The 14,707-nt window shown below is 35.4% G+C and overlaps 1 protein-coding gene across 4 annotated transcripts in view; it reads right to left on the minus strand.

Moving 5' to 3' along the window:
- Positions 1-14,707, minus strand: part of LOC106713390 — a 61,178-nt gene that overhangs the window by 25,648 nt on the left and 20,823 nt on the right. For all 4 annotated transcript variants that reach the window (XM_045681706.1, XM_045681719.1, XM_045681705.1 and 1 more), the window contains exon 2: positions 11,617-11,670. The gene's annotated coding sequence lies outside the window, so the exon portion shown is untranslated. The remainder of the gene's footprint in view (positions 1-11,616; positions 11,671-14,707) is intronic.

Genomic DNA, 14,707 nt, shown 5'->3' on the forward strand with positions numbered 1-14,707 from the left:
TACATTATACATATAGTATCACATAAATCGATAGGAGATAAAAGCACAGCCGGGTTCATACAAAGGTCTCGGACCTCACCCATTTTATTCAGTCATTCACTAATTAGCAATATTATATACAACGTACTAGCAAAGCTTAACATAGACTTGTATAAATGTTGGTTTATACAACAAGAATTAAAAAAAAACTCCTGAAACCTGATAACAGAATCACTTAGCCTATTATTTGTGAGTCCAATTGAACCTCTGGCTCACTCTACGGTATAAGGAATTATCATGGTTCAGCACAGATAGGAAAAATTCATAGATGATTTATTGGAACGAAGTTCCTTATCGCGCGTTGTGAAAGGGGGCTAGACGGAAAAAATTCTTACGGAGAGTTGTCACGACACTATTTGCTATAGTAAGTATGTTAACGACGAATGAGCGTTACTTCACCATGGCAACGACGTGACAATATATAACGAAAATTCATAGAAATAAAATGTACTTCTTGTGAAGACTTAAGTTTTTTATTCATAGAATAAACATTGGTTCCTTCACTAATTAATAGAAAGGAACTTCGTTCCATCCGGTTGTCCCTTAACTTTTTATAATGAATCTGTAGCTACGTTTCTAGATAAGTTTTCCTAAATGTCAAATATTTTCTTAACATGTATCGTATTCCGAGTGACATTTAGTTTGACACATAAACTAATAGCTTTACCTGCCCACATGAGATTGCATTTAAAGAATTTATCCTTGAATGCTGTAGTCTTATGTTACGATGTGACGCGTTTAACTCGTTTGTATGAGGGGGCGGTGGATCAAAGAAATGTCACGTTGTCAGCCTTGCAAGGTAAATGACGGTAAAAAAATATTATGACTTTTATTTTTTAATTACGAACACCTGGTGCCCATGTAAATTATGATGTGACGTCATATAAGTTGATAGTCATAAATATCAGAAATAAATGCATGTCTGGATTATTATTAAGGAAATGTAATGAAACAATTTTATGCATATGTACAATTATTTAAACCTATTTTCTAGAATTAAATTAATACCATCGTATGTAAGATAAAATTAGTAATATAATTAACTAGAAATATGTTTCGGTAACTTGAATAATAACAACAGTAACGGAGCAATCAATATAAATTAAATAATTCATTTTTAAATTCAAAAAGTTCATCTAGTCCTTTATACATACGATGTACTCAAAGATAAGATGAGTAGAACATCTTAAATTATACTTTAAATTGTAGTCATTCCTTGAAAATAAAAAAAGGTTACAACTTTAAGTACCTTAAGAGATATGGGTCGTAACACTTTAAGAGATTTTTATATACGTGTAAGTGTACAGGTGGGAATGAACGCGCGACCTTTATTTACAACCGACCTTCGCGTTCGCTCTACGAGTACTGCAGCTCATGCTGCTCTAGGTTAATCGATTTATTTCTACTATTAAAATATTTTAAAACTTCTCACTGATAAGTAGCAGTATAAATTGTGAATACCTACTCACAAAAAAAATATTTTAAATATGTTGTAAGAAAAACAACATCGTAATTTAATCCAGGGCAGAAAGATGAAGACCAAAGTGTAGACAATATTAGCTTAGTTAGCAGCAAAATTAGAAAAAGATTAACTTGTTTTTTGTTTTCTTTTTTTTTTAATTTAAAATAAATGGTGATAAAAGCTCAGGTCCTCAAAGAAGTTATGGGGTAAATAAAGTAAATATAGAACAATCTTACTAATATTATAAATGCGAATGTTATGATGGATGGATGGATGTTTGTTATTAGGTATCTTCAGAACGGTTCAACGGATCTGGCTGAAACTTGGCATAGGTGTATGGAAGAACACATAGACTACTATATGAGATTTTTATTAATTCCGCGAGCACGGAGCTATTCAAGACTTAAAGAATCTATCACAAACTTGAGTACGATATGAAATAGTGATTACAGATAAAACTAGCGTGTCGTGTGTCGAGGGTTTTACGAGTGGCGTGTATGTAGCCGCGGCATAAGTAGAGCATGTGCTAATGATAGTTAAATGAAGGGGATTCACTATGTCATTGTTTCTACATGCCGCCGACTCTCCAGTAAAGGCTGATTCACACGAGCGTCACGACAAATAAAATTTACTGTAATTACTTCACACGATTTTATGTACATTTACAATATTAATGCTATTTAAAAAACGTTTTGTGTGATTATTTTTATAGAACATATTTACATATACTAAATGTCGCCTGGGACTTCGTCCGCACGGAATTAAAAATAAACTTAATAAGTAGTATATGTGTTCTTTCAGACTATTCTACAGCTGTGCCAAATTTCATCAAGATCTGTACAGCCGTTTCGGAGATGCCTTCAAATAAACATCCATCTAAACATTCGCATTTATAATATTAGTAAGAACTAGTTAGATGGAATATTGATTAGAACTTTTGCTCGTCACTACTCTGTTATATTTTAGATTATCGAGTAAAAAGAATTGATATTTATTAAAGCAAAGTTGGAAACAACTGAAGAAGACAGAAAAAAACTAAAATTAAAGTTAAAGATGTTACAATATTTCAAACTGCAAAAATAAGATCACAACAATAAGCGTTAGTGTGGAAAAGTCCTTATGAACAAAAAAAATTATGCTCAGTTTTTGCTCCGAGAAATGCTGATGTCGCTATAAAAAGTGAAGTCAGAGGCGCATTATGGTATCATTTCATGTGACGATTTGTGAGGTTTGATCGTTGATTGTCCGCGAGGTCATTAGCTCGATTTTCCATTACACGAAGTGCTACAGACAAAAAAACAAAACGCGGTGTTTAATGCCGTATCCGAATGCCGGAGTTGTGACGTCAGAATAATCTTATCAAAAAAAATAGCTGTAAATTCAAGAAAAAAAAACTTGAGAGGTGTCAAGGGACACCCGGATGGAACGAAGTTCCTTTCAATTAATTAGTGAAGGAACCAATGTTTATTCTATGAATAAAAAACTTAAGTCTTCAAAAGAAGTACATTTCATTTCTATGAATTTTCGTTATATATTGTCACGTCGTTGCCATGGTGATATAGCAAAAAGTGTCGTGACAACTTTTCGTAAGAATATTTTCCGTCTAGCCCCCTTTCACAACGCGCGATATGGAACTTCGTTCCAAAAAACATTTTAGTGTAATTTAAATACTTCATAAGTCAAGTTTTTTTTTTGTGGTAATGCTATTTAATGATAATTAACAAAAAGACTAAAGAAAAGAATAAATATTATTTAATGTGGACATCGTTAAAACAAATATATCGAAGTGCGAACATATTGTATAATATTGTGCGTGGAAACAGGTCCGAGATGTTGGCCAAGGCGAACGGCCAACATCTGCTTCCACATGATCCGGTCACAGTCTCTCGAAAAATTAATAAAAAAGATAACTAAATATTAAACAAGTTTACTTGAAAAAAACTGAAGTGCGGCTAATTCAGATTTCATTTGTTATATTCTTTTCCGGCTTATGTTTGGTTCAACATAAGAGAATTTATTACAATACAAAACTACTGTTTAACTAATGACAACTGACAAATTAAGATTTATATCTTTTGAAATAATAAAGCTTTCATTTCCTGTGACTTGCGATTACAAAGTGTTGAGGGGCAAGTTGTTAATGAATATTTAAATACAGACATTGTGTGACAATGCGAGGAAGTGTGCTCGTTACTGCGAGAGAGTGTCGCGAGAGTGCGCCACTGCGCGCGCGCTCGGAAAACTGCATACACAGCTCGAAACAAGACAGAAGTGAAAGCATTTAATTTAAAGTCTTTTTATTATATTTCACTTATTCGGATGTTCCAAGTTCACTAAATAATTTTAAACCTTATTTTTTATTTTACAATACCACGTCGATATAAGTCAACTAGGTCTGAGAGAAACATATCGCTTACTATTGGACGTGAGTTTGCCCAATATTTGCGACATAAGCCCCCTGCCGTAAAGAATGTGACATATACTAAAATAAATACTATTTAATAAATGATTTTTTTATCTTTATCCTACAAAAAAGCTTGCTAATAAATAAAAATCAAAACGCTTTCTCAATTAACTTGCACCACACATTATTCAGGTGACGAATTTCTATGGACTTAACATTTTCACTTGCAGCCGGAAAGTTAGAACTAAAAATATGTCATTTGTTTAGAAACTGTTTACTTACTGGCTGAATGTAACAACGTAATATGAGGTCGATAAGTCACAAGTGTAGATAAAAAAACGACTTATTACAAAATAATACACAATTTGACATAAAAAAAATGAGAATGAGACAAAAGTGGAATCTAATCCCGAATCGAGAGCCAATTATCGTTGATGCAATCACAACACTACCGCATCCGAAGTGGCGGCGCGTTTGATGTGCCCGTGGGAACGGCGGCGGGTTAAGGCGACGCGACGTTTCCTGGTGCGCATAATTTCGAATTTACTACGTGTGCGATTTGACCGCGCTGGGCCGGCGGGATCATTTGATGCCCGTTAATGCCAGCGCCGTGAGACTACGGACCAGGGAGCGGTCAATTTACTGATCTAGCTGTAATCCTGGTACTACCACATGTCTGATACATTGTAAAGAGATGAATGCTGTCTTAAAATGTGTCTAAAATAAGCTTATCGGAGTTTTTTGAAGGAGCAACTATTTTTTCTACACCCCCATATTCATAACATTTGAATCAAGTATTCAATTCTCTACTAAATCTACATTGAGGGATTTCTCTAGCAATCATTAAATGTCTTTGAATGTGTCCTCACAGCCACGAAGACATGTTATTGGTTAGACCCGCGAAAATAGAAATATAAAGTTTACCTAATACATAAAAAGTGTGTACGCTTAAAAGCTTTTATGTAAAATAAAATATAAACCGCTTCTACATGATAAGAAGTTTGAAATGACCGTTTTGTTCTGTATATAATAATCATGCTGTTATCAGATGTATTGAAGAGTTTATTATACCTCCGAAGCGACTTGTCATGAGGCGACCGGCCCGCACGACCGCCGGCCCACCACTGACAGTGATAACAAACAAATGGATGCATTATATTGCTTAAATTATCACACCACTTCAAAGTTTAGAGCAAGTTATGCAGTTTTATTGATGTAGATTAATAATAAAACAAATAGGAAGTATTTTGAATTCTAACTTTGTTATACAAGAGTTAAAGACATATAACAAAGTACAGAATGTTTCTCGTTTTCTCTTATTCGTTCGTGTTATCTCTTACATTTGGATAACATCGCAGAATTTATTTTAGGATTATCTACAATGAGATCTATATTTATAAGCCTCTAGCTACGTAAGTAAACTTTTTTTTCTACAAAAAAAAATAACATAGTCAATAACTTTTCATTAAACGTTTTCTTTTCATAACGATGCGATCTCTCATCGGCGCGTTAATTAAAATGCAACCAGCTATAGTTTTTTTTTTTTTTAATAAAGCAAAATCGATTTTTCATTCTCACATCGACATGCAATAATTTAGCCCCAAGACAAAGTGACACGCATTTAATGAATTTCAACTCACGGCATATAATTATAAAGTTAATTTTCAATCGGACAGCGGTCGCTTCTATAAATGACGTTGCATGCGCCGGTGATTAAAAATCACACAAAAGGGTTAAAGATACTGGATGACTAGCATTACTTGGTCTCCGGAGAGAGGCTAATTTTCATTGTAAAGTTGGAGATGAGTACTGAGTGAGGGAGGAGGAGGAGTCATAGTTGCGTTGGCCGGTCGTCTTGATGACAGATAATAGGCAATGAGCAGGCAAAGAAAGTGTGAGAGAGTCATTAAGATGTTAGAACGCAATAGCGGGGTCCGATTGGTCCACCTTTGTATTTGTCTGACTTTATAATATGTGCTCCATATCATATGAATATTATTCATTTTTCCCACGCTTCAAAGTTATTAGAGATGTATGGGTATACTAGCTGTCGCTCGCGACTCCTTCCGCGCGTTAATAATCCTTTAAAGTTATGTGTTCTTCGAGACTATGTTCTACATAAATGCCAAATTTAATCGAGATCAGCAGAGCAGTTCTGCAAACATCTATATATAGAATCCATACATCGCAACATTCGCATTTATAATATTAGTAAGATAAGCAGTTCAGTGTTTAAAAATATATTAATATAGGTACTCAAATATTTTAAAAACTGTAAATGTAATATATAGGGATTAGTTGGATAAAAGAATACTGACTGTATTACTCCAAAAATACAGTTAAACAATAACACTAAAGAATGCAATAAATTAGCACGTGGTTTGTAATACAAGCTTTATCTATCAGTTAGTGAGGGCGGTCCGCAGCCGTGTGGTCCGCAACATGCAAGCTGGTTGTGCGGGTCAGGGTGGCTGCGACGGCGGCGGCGGCTGGCGGACACAATGGTCGCTATCTAACATCTCGAGTATTGTCTACCAAACGGTCTAACACCACCTACAAGAACTACGACACATAATAATGGAGGCGGAATATCCGCGAAGCTTGTTGTAAACTCGTTCCGATTTTAAAGACAATTGCTACTCTATGTTAACTATATGTGAATATTGAAAGGCATTAATGTTACTCGTATAATAAAATGTTTTTTTTGTTCATTTACTACGTATAGTTAGTCTATGGTATTTTAAATGTGATAAAATTTTTATAAGAACATTCAAAAAATACATTGAGTCTTCTATGCACCTCCAAATATTAACTACCTAATCCGTGTTGTATGGTGTCCGGTGGAAACAGGCAGCCGCAGGCGCGGCCATTGTTCCTACATCTAGCTCAGCTCACCCCATTGTTCTTTAGCCGTTGCTCTCCCATTGTCCGATCACCACTTCACCACCAAACCACCATACCAGCACGCCGACATGCCGCCATGCCGACCATTGAAAACTCCTACATTAACCAAACGCCTCAGGATACAACTAAAGCATATTGAAAATAACAAGGGATTTCTAACACAAAGTCACGCTGTAAAATAATATAAACGTAAAGACGTAACTAGTAAATACCATACTAGAATGTGTACGAAAACAGTTATATCTTTCATATCTCTTCAAATATGTAACTGTTTCGTTGGATGATTACAACTTGTTTATAAATTAACCTCATTGACACAAACTTTATTGTCAAAATCTTAAGTCTGTTATTAACATAATGGATCATTTTTAGTAATGTCTCGTGACACGCATGACACAAAAATGACTTGTGACAGTGCGTAATAATGCGTTGTGACCGCACGGCACTGGGTACTGGTACAGTCGGCGAGTAATCACAGGGCGCGTCGCCGCTATACAGGAAAACGAGACGAGTGAAGGGGTCGTTGGGAAAGTTCGAAAAATACTAATTTGCTTTCTTAATGTGACATACACGGTTTCTTGGAATGTGTCCGAGTTCTGTTAAATCGTTTTTTATGTATTTATTTAAACAAAAATTTACGTACAGATGCGTTAAATAATAATGTACACTAACTCGAATTCTATGGAAATAAGAAATCGTAACAAACCATTGTAAACAATTTTAAAAATTAAAAGGCTGTAATCATAGACTTATTAAAAACAGACAGGTTTATTTTAATTTAACACAAACTTCCCAAAATCATTCCATAGATAATAAATGACATTGTCAGCCTGTGACATGTATGTATATTTATAATTTCGGTTAAACTTTATGAGACTGTATGAGATAAAGCCTTTGGCCATTTAAAAAAAACTGTCAAAGTTACATCAAAAGTAGTGAAAAATCTAACCTAAAATACGATTTTGATTATTTAATAACTAAAAATCCTTAAATATAACTCTGTTCGCCAAAAAAATTGCAGCCGTCGACTTGACGGTACGTAATATAAAGTTTAGCCATAATTTCTAATATCCACTAAATTCGGTTCTAGCCGCATAGAATAGCAATAATGTAAAATACAAGATTTCGACATCGAAAACATTAAAAAAGTAAAATTTTCTTAATAAAAAAACCCGTGTATATTCAACCTTATATATTATACACCAAGCAATTACGGCTGAATTTAAATTTGTATCTGTTATCTCGTATGGCGATTACAAGTGCCATTACATCTTCCAAAGCCGATAGTACCAGAATTTAACCCCATAGCGCAGCCCTACTGCCGTCGGATGCGTTCAGGTGCCGGACACGTTCCGAAGCGTAACGTGTCGTATACACCTAAGTTAGATGTATCTACATCTGTTCGGTTATAATACGGTGACCTAAATTACACAAATACTACGATTCATCCAGTGCTTGTTGTCTTACCTACTTATATTATTATCCTTGGGGCTTAAATCTGGATGAGCGAAAGCTATGGCAATGTCATATCGAAGATTTATAATCAAAAATGTGGGCGTAGCATAAATATTTGCAACAAGCGACTTCGTATCCTCGTTCTCAAATATGTCAAAATTAGTAAAAGATTACTGATGCACTTTACGCACGATACGACGCTGCACAAATTTTGTTGATGACGATGAGATGGCTATAGTAACAAACACTCATGCTAGGCCCACTAATAATGTGTGTTAGATGAGCTTATATACTAAACTAGCTTTTACCCGCGACTCCGTCCGCGCGGAATAAAAAAATAGAAAACGGGGTAAAAATTATCCTATGTCCGTTTCCTGGTTCTAAGCTACCTGCCCAACAATTTTCAGTCAAATCGATTCAACCGTTCTTGAGTTATAAATAGTGTAACTAACACGACTTTCTTTTATATACATAGATATAAAAAAAAAATTACAAGCATCTTCCTAAAAGTAAAAAAAAATATTGATTTTAAATATAGAGCGATCAATTAAAAAGCAAAATAAAAGATGAATGAGTATGTAACTTTGCGAGTTGCGAGTTGCACTTGCGATATCAATGGACGATCACTTTCCTAGAAACGAGAATGGCTAAGCGAGATGTCAAACATCGTGCGACAGCGGGACCGGCCGCTACTGATAGTAAAAGATAAACAACACACTGTAAGCAAGGCGATACGTATAGCGAATGGTGATCGAAGTACTCAGAAATTAATGGACTCGAAAACCTACTAATAACTTTTCATATTGTGTTAGCTAACCGTAAAATGAAAGTAAATGTATATATAAGGTGACGAACGTCCTAAATATTATTGAGAGGGCTTCATATAGACATGTTAAACCTAACTAAATGTGACTTTTCCTCGCGTTTATGTTGCATCGCATCGCTTGTAGTGTGCGGCGGGCGTGCAGCGGTCCAGATGCGGCGGACAGGTGCAAGCGATCAATTAACAGGAGCGAGGCGGCCGCGCGTGCCCGCCGCACGCCGCCACCCGCCCCTACCGCACGGTATACGTCATGAGAAGAAGCGATTGATTTGCGTCTCTAAAGCTTTATTAATGCATTTGTTGAACATCCTTTTTGGTTTGATTTTATTAAATAATATTAAGGCTAAACTCAGAAATTGTATCTACCACGTTTTACGTAATTTTGTTTTCTGTTATTAGGTTATATAAACCACAAGGCAAATTAAAAACAGGAACTGAGTAATTTATATCACTTTAATTTAGGTAAAAACTGGTTTTATAATTCACATATCAAACTACTTTCACGAATTCCACTAATTGAACTGATTACCGTCCATATTGTTACATAAAATAACTCACCAACTAAATCATAAAATCTAAAACTACATTTGTACATGGCGGGGATTAACCTGGACGTTTTTAAGATTACGATCCACTGATTGGTTGGTATGGTTTATGATAATAAACTTTTAACTTGTACCATACAGCAGGGTAAAGACATTCCCTCGACTCAATCAGTCCCGCGGCCGCGATGTCGCGATTGCATCGATTGCAGCGCCGCAACGATACAGCGGCGGTGCGGCGCAGGCGCACGTCACTGCTGCCACCTGCCAGATGTCAGCTACACTTTTATGGACTTTTTTGTATTACCATCCTCTTTGATTAATCGATATCGGCTTGTTATGGTATTTGCATGCAATAACGCCTGAGGATATTAAAAAAGGTCTAGTAAATATTTTTGCAATGATATGACAAGACGTTAAACTTTTCTCTGTTATGTCTATGGTTTGATATGTATTTCATAGCCAGCAACAAACTACTCTAGTTACTCTACTAGAACGGAACAAAATCTTCCCAACTTAATAACACCTTGTTATTATTTTGAAATCAATTTCCTACACATTTGTACCTACCAGTATCGTACTGTTGCTGTTGACCTCGAAACTTTAATAAAGTATTATACCGCAACACAATGCGCCTATCATTGGCAACAACAAAGCTAACAGATATTTTTAAGAACAATAGTACAATACCGTTCCCAGTGCGCGGCACAACCAGCCCGCTCCCACGGACACCGAAATCATATTAATTTTTATAATGGCTTGATCTTATGAAATGCACGTGATAGTAAGGTTGTACTATTTTCGTCACTGAGGCATAAATGTTTATCAATCTCGTACAAAGCCTACTTCTAATATGCCTATACAATTCTCGTGTCGCGGTGTTTGTGGTTAAACTCCTCCGAAACGGCTTGACCGATTCTCATGAAATTTTGTGTGCATATTGGGTAGGTCTGAGAATCGGCCAACATTTATTTTTCATACCCCAATTAAGTTTTTTTGAAATACGCGCGGACGGAGTCGCGGGCGACAGCTAGTTTTGATATAAAAAAAGAAATCTGCAATATGCTGAAGAATACTGTAATATGCTGTTGAGATGCAAAAACTTTGATTGTCAGTGAATAGTTTAATGACCTTTCTAACGAACAGGAACTTTTGGAAATAAATAAATGCATTGTGGATCAATTCAACATAAAATTCAATGTAAAAGTGATCATTACTACTTGATTACTACAATTGAAGCAGCTTCAATTTGTTGTCACAGAAGTCGCGGTTCATTCAATGCATCTCTGACGCAACTCTTCTTTACTCAAGTCATGCACATATCTGACGTGTAATTACGTTACTTACGTAATGTTACGTAATGCTACATCATTGCCAATTATATCTTTTTATTTTTCAATATAACCTGAATGACCGGAATATTTGTGGCATTTAAACAAAATCGTTTTCACATTACGTTCTATGACATAACATAAGTAGGCTTGAAAGTGTCTTTAATGTTAATATTTTTAAACCAGATTTTACCTTCAAATTAGTAAATAAAATTCGATTAAATGGCCGAATTTGATTTTGAAAATACCAAAAATAGTGTTCTTCGTAGCCAACATTGCTATGGCAAATTTTATCATCAGTACAAGTTGAGATCGTCATTGGCGCAGTTATTAACCTCTTGACCGGAACGGATAGTAAACATAAAAGAAATGTCCAAAAAGAAATGTTCGATTCCCGCCATACACAAATGTGGTTTTCGATTTTGGAATTTCAAATGTAGATTTATCCGACGTTCTTACATCGAAGGAAAACATTGTGATGCAAGCAAATATCGGGGAAGAAATTCAAAAGATATGTATGAAGTCAACCAACCCGCACTGAGCCAGTGTCTTTGACTATGACTTAGTCATCCCTAAATTGAGGCTTTGGGATATATATGAGTTGACGGCGAAGATGACTAGTTTACGTTTGTCTGGAAGAACTATTGAAACCTTACCTCGGCAATTAGTTGGATCGCGTCGTCCTCTAAGGCCTCGATTGGTTGGTCGACCTACAAACAAACAAAAATATTTATTTTATAAAATAAATATGCGATTAAGGCTCACAATTAACATTGGACAGGTGTTTGAATAATCAATGATTAACCAAGAACGAGAAAGAATATTGCATCGATATAATTTTAATTGATATCTTCTATCGTGTCTCGATAATTGTACACTGACCACGACGGGTTCAATTACCCGATGTTGACAGTTATCATTACGCAGTAAGTCTGATGTTAACGTTACATGGTGATGTGTAGATAATCCGAGATCACGTGCCGCATGTCGTGTGGTCACCACATAGCTGTCAAACATGCATGTCACACGCAACATATCGATCCGTGATCGTCACATTTTGTATGAGATTTTTGGTGTACTTAACGCCCGATAGAAGCGTTGCACACATTAAAAAAACATTTCGATGACGATGCAATGGCGATAGTCACAAGTAATCGTGCTAGGCCTACTGAACGTGGTAGAGAAGTAACCCAAGTTCCAACATACTACTGAAATGAGACACTAACTTAGGTATCATTGAACATCTTTATATGCATCAGAAATCGTTGAAATATATGTGAATTAATTTGAATAAAATTAAATCGTATTTTAAAAGAAACGAAAAAAGTTTTTTGTTTTATTTTTTTTTAAGAATTCAAACTCGAAATGGTAACACGCAAACTATCTTTTTTAAAATATATTTTATGAAGTTAAAAACAATATGGATCAGAATTTCTCCGGTCGTATGTGCGGAGTCCAGTGATTTAATACCTACACGATACATCCCTGGCTCTGTGAGGTCACCATTATATACTACTGTTTTGTCAGGAATGGCTTCATTTCATTTTCCGTATTACTGTCATACCCAGAGCAATTACTGTTTGGTTACGAACTAACTTACATTATGAACGCCCCCTTAGTGATCATTTAACAATTCTAACTCTTTTTTTTTTCTCTTTTTTTATAGGGACTTTGGTTCTTGTGAACATGTCAGTCCCATAGAAAACAAGTTAGAATATCATTACAAATACATTTACAAGAAAATAACAACAAAAAAGAACAAATAATGATAACAAGAGAAAGTATTTACAATTTTATAAGGCCTTCAACACCATGCTGCGGACTCCGTCTGCTAGGTCCGACAATGGTTGGGCCAAAGCACACAGAAGTTCGCCAACATTGAGTCTCGACAAATTGTATTTTCTAAATAATTCTCTTCTCTCCTCCTCGTTCACGATACACTCAGCAAGCGAGTGTTTAATTCTAACTCTGATAATACTACTTTATTAACACACTGCTGATTTATAACTCTCTAACAGTTAAAAAACAACACTGTTTTATGTCATGCTTTTCGCAAAAAATATTGTAAAACTTTTACTTTCTTAACAATAACATGTAGAACGTTACTACTGTTGTAAAACATTGCGTGAAACTGCAACTTTGTATATTTTATCTCTATTTTTTTATGTCCGCTATAAAAATAATCACATATGGTCACCGTAGCCGAGAACTGTCGACGGACGCGCGCGGTGTTTGTGCTTTGCGAAACGGTTTCACTTTCATTTGCCACCTGGCCCGGCTCGAGCCCGTCCGGTGGCATTTTTTTTCGCTAAGTGGAACTGCACCCATAACCGATTTCATCGCGAAATGATAGGCACAGGTGTAGGATCGTGTGACTACGCTTGACGTAGATAAACAAATGAATACAGATCTTAAAAGTTACATCGGTGTCCGACTCAAAATATAGACGTAAAGTACAACATAAATAGCAAGAATCAAATAAATATCAGCTATTCTATGGTTAGATGAAAAGGACCGACATGATCGGTCACCGACCTCCACCAATTTTCACTGCTAATTCATGTGACCACGAGAATTTTAACGAAGTCCAATGTCGCGACTGCTAACTTTACCTACAACATTCATTATGCATCGCAGACGGTCGGAGATGAATATAGAAACGATTTCGCGAATAAAATGAATAAATCTGAGTAAATTATTCTGTGAGTCATATTGACCGCGAATTTTAACCGTGAAAGTATTTTCACCAGTGATGATGATGTACAGATCTACTTGTTATCATGCTTATACTTCAGCTCAAATCAAATTGGCAGGAGAATTTATTCCGTAAAACTAATTCTTTCAAATTATTAATTATTATTCAGAGAGCGTCGGTGGCTCAAGGGTTAAGCACTCGACTTGCAATCTGCAGGTCCAGGGTTCCAGGTCCAGAATCCTGCCATGTACCAATGTGTTTTTTCGATTTTCGATTTACATATGTACATTTATCCGACGTTCTTACGGTGAAGGAAAACATCGTGATGCTGCACATATTTGAAAAGAAATTCAATGATATGTGAGAAGTCAACCCGCACTTGGCCAGCGTTGTTGACTATGGCCTAGTCACCCCTAACTTGGGGTAGGCTCCGAGCCCCTCAGTGGGGACGTATAGTGAGCTGATTGATGATGATGATGATTAGTAGGGGTCGATACAATCGATGATTACATGTAAATGCTTCCTGATTACATTCTTGTATGTTTATTCTCAATATGTATAAATTAACAAGCGTGAAACTTTAACCTATTATAGCCATCTTAAAATTTACACATAGGTATTTAATTTTCGCAAGATATTATGTGCACATCATTTTTAAAGATTTAATTCGTCAATATTAATCGAAATTCAACTATATTTCAAACAGATAAGGTTAAAATTTGCATAGCTTGAAAGAGCAAGGTGTTGCCATCATAAAATTGATGTTAATTAACGAAACATTATAATGAGGCGTCTGTAAAGTTTTTATTGTTATTAAATGTTGTTAAACACTCGATAAAAGTTTAATTTTTAACGATATTAATTTAGTGTTAAAGTAATGCTGTAATATTTATAAGAGTATATTCACCGATGTAACAAGGTGTTCGTGTATTGATTATTTGAGAGGTTCAATATGTAATATATTTCTTCAAGTATAATTTTGTACTTTAATAAATATACTATCGTAATGTAATTGTATGACCACACAGAAGACAGACGTGAAGTGGAAGCAA

This window comes from Papilio machaon, chromosome 2, assembly GCF_912999745.1.
Source record: "Papilio machaon chromosome 2, ilPapMach1.1, whole genome shotgun sequence".
NCBI classification, from domain to species: Eukaryota; Metazoa; Arthropoda; class Insecta; order Lepidoptera; family Papilionidae; genus Papilio; species Papilio machaon.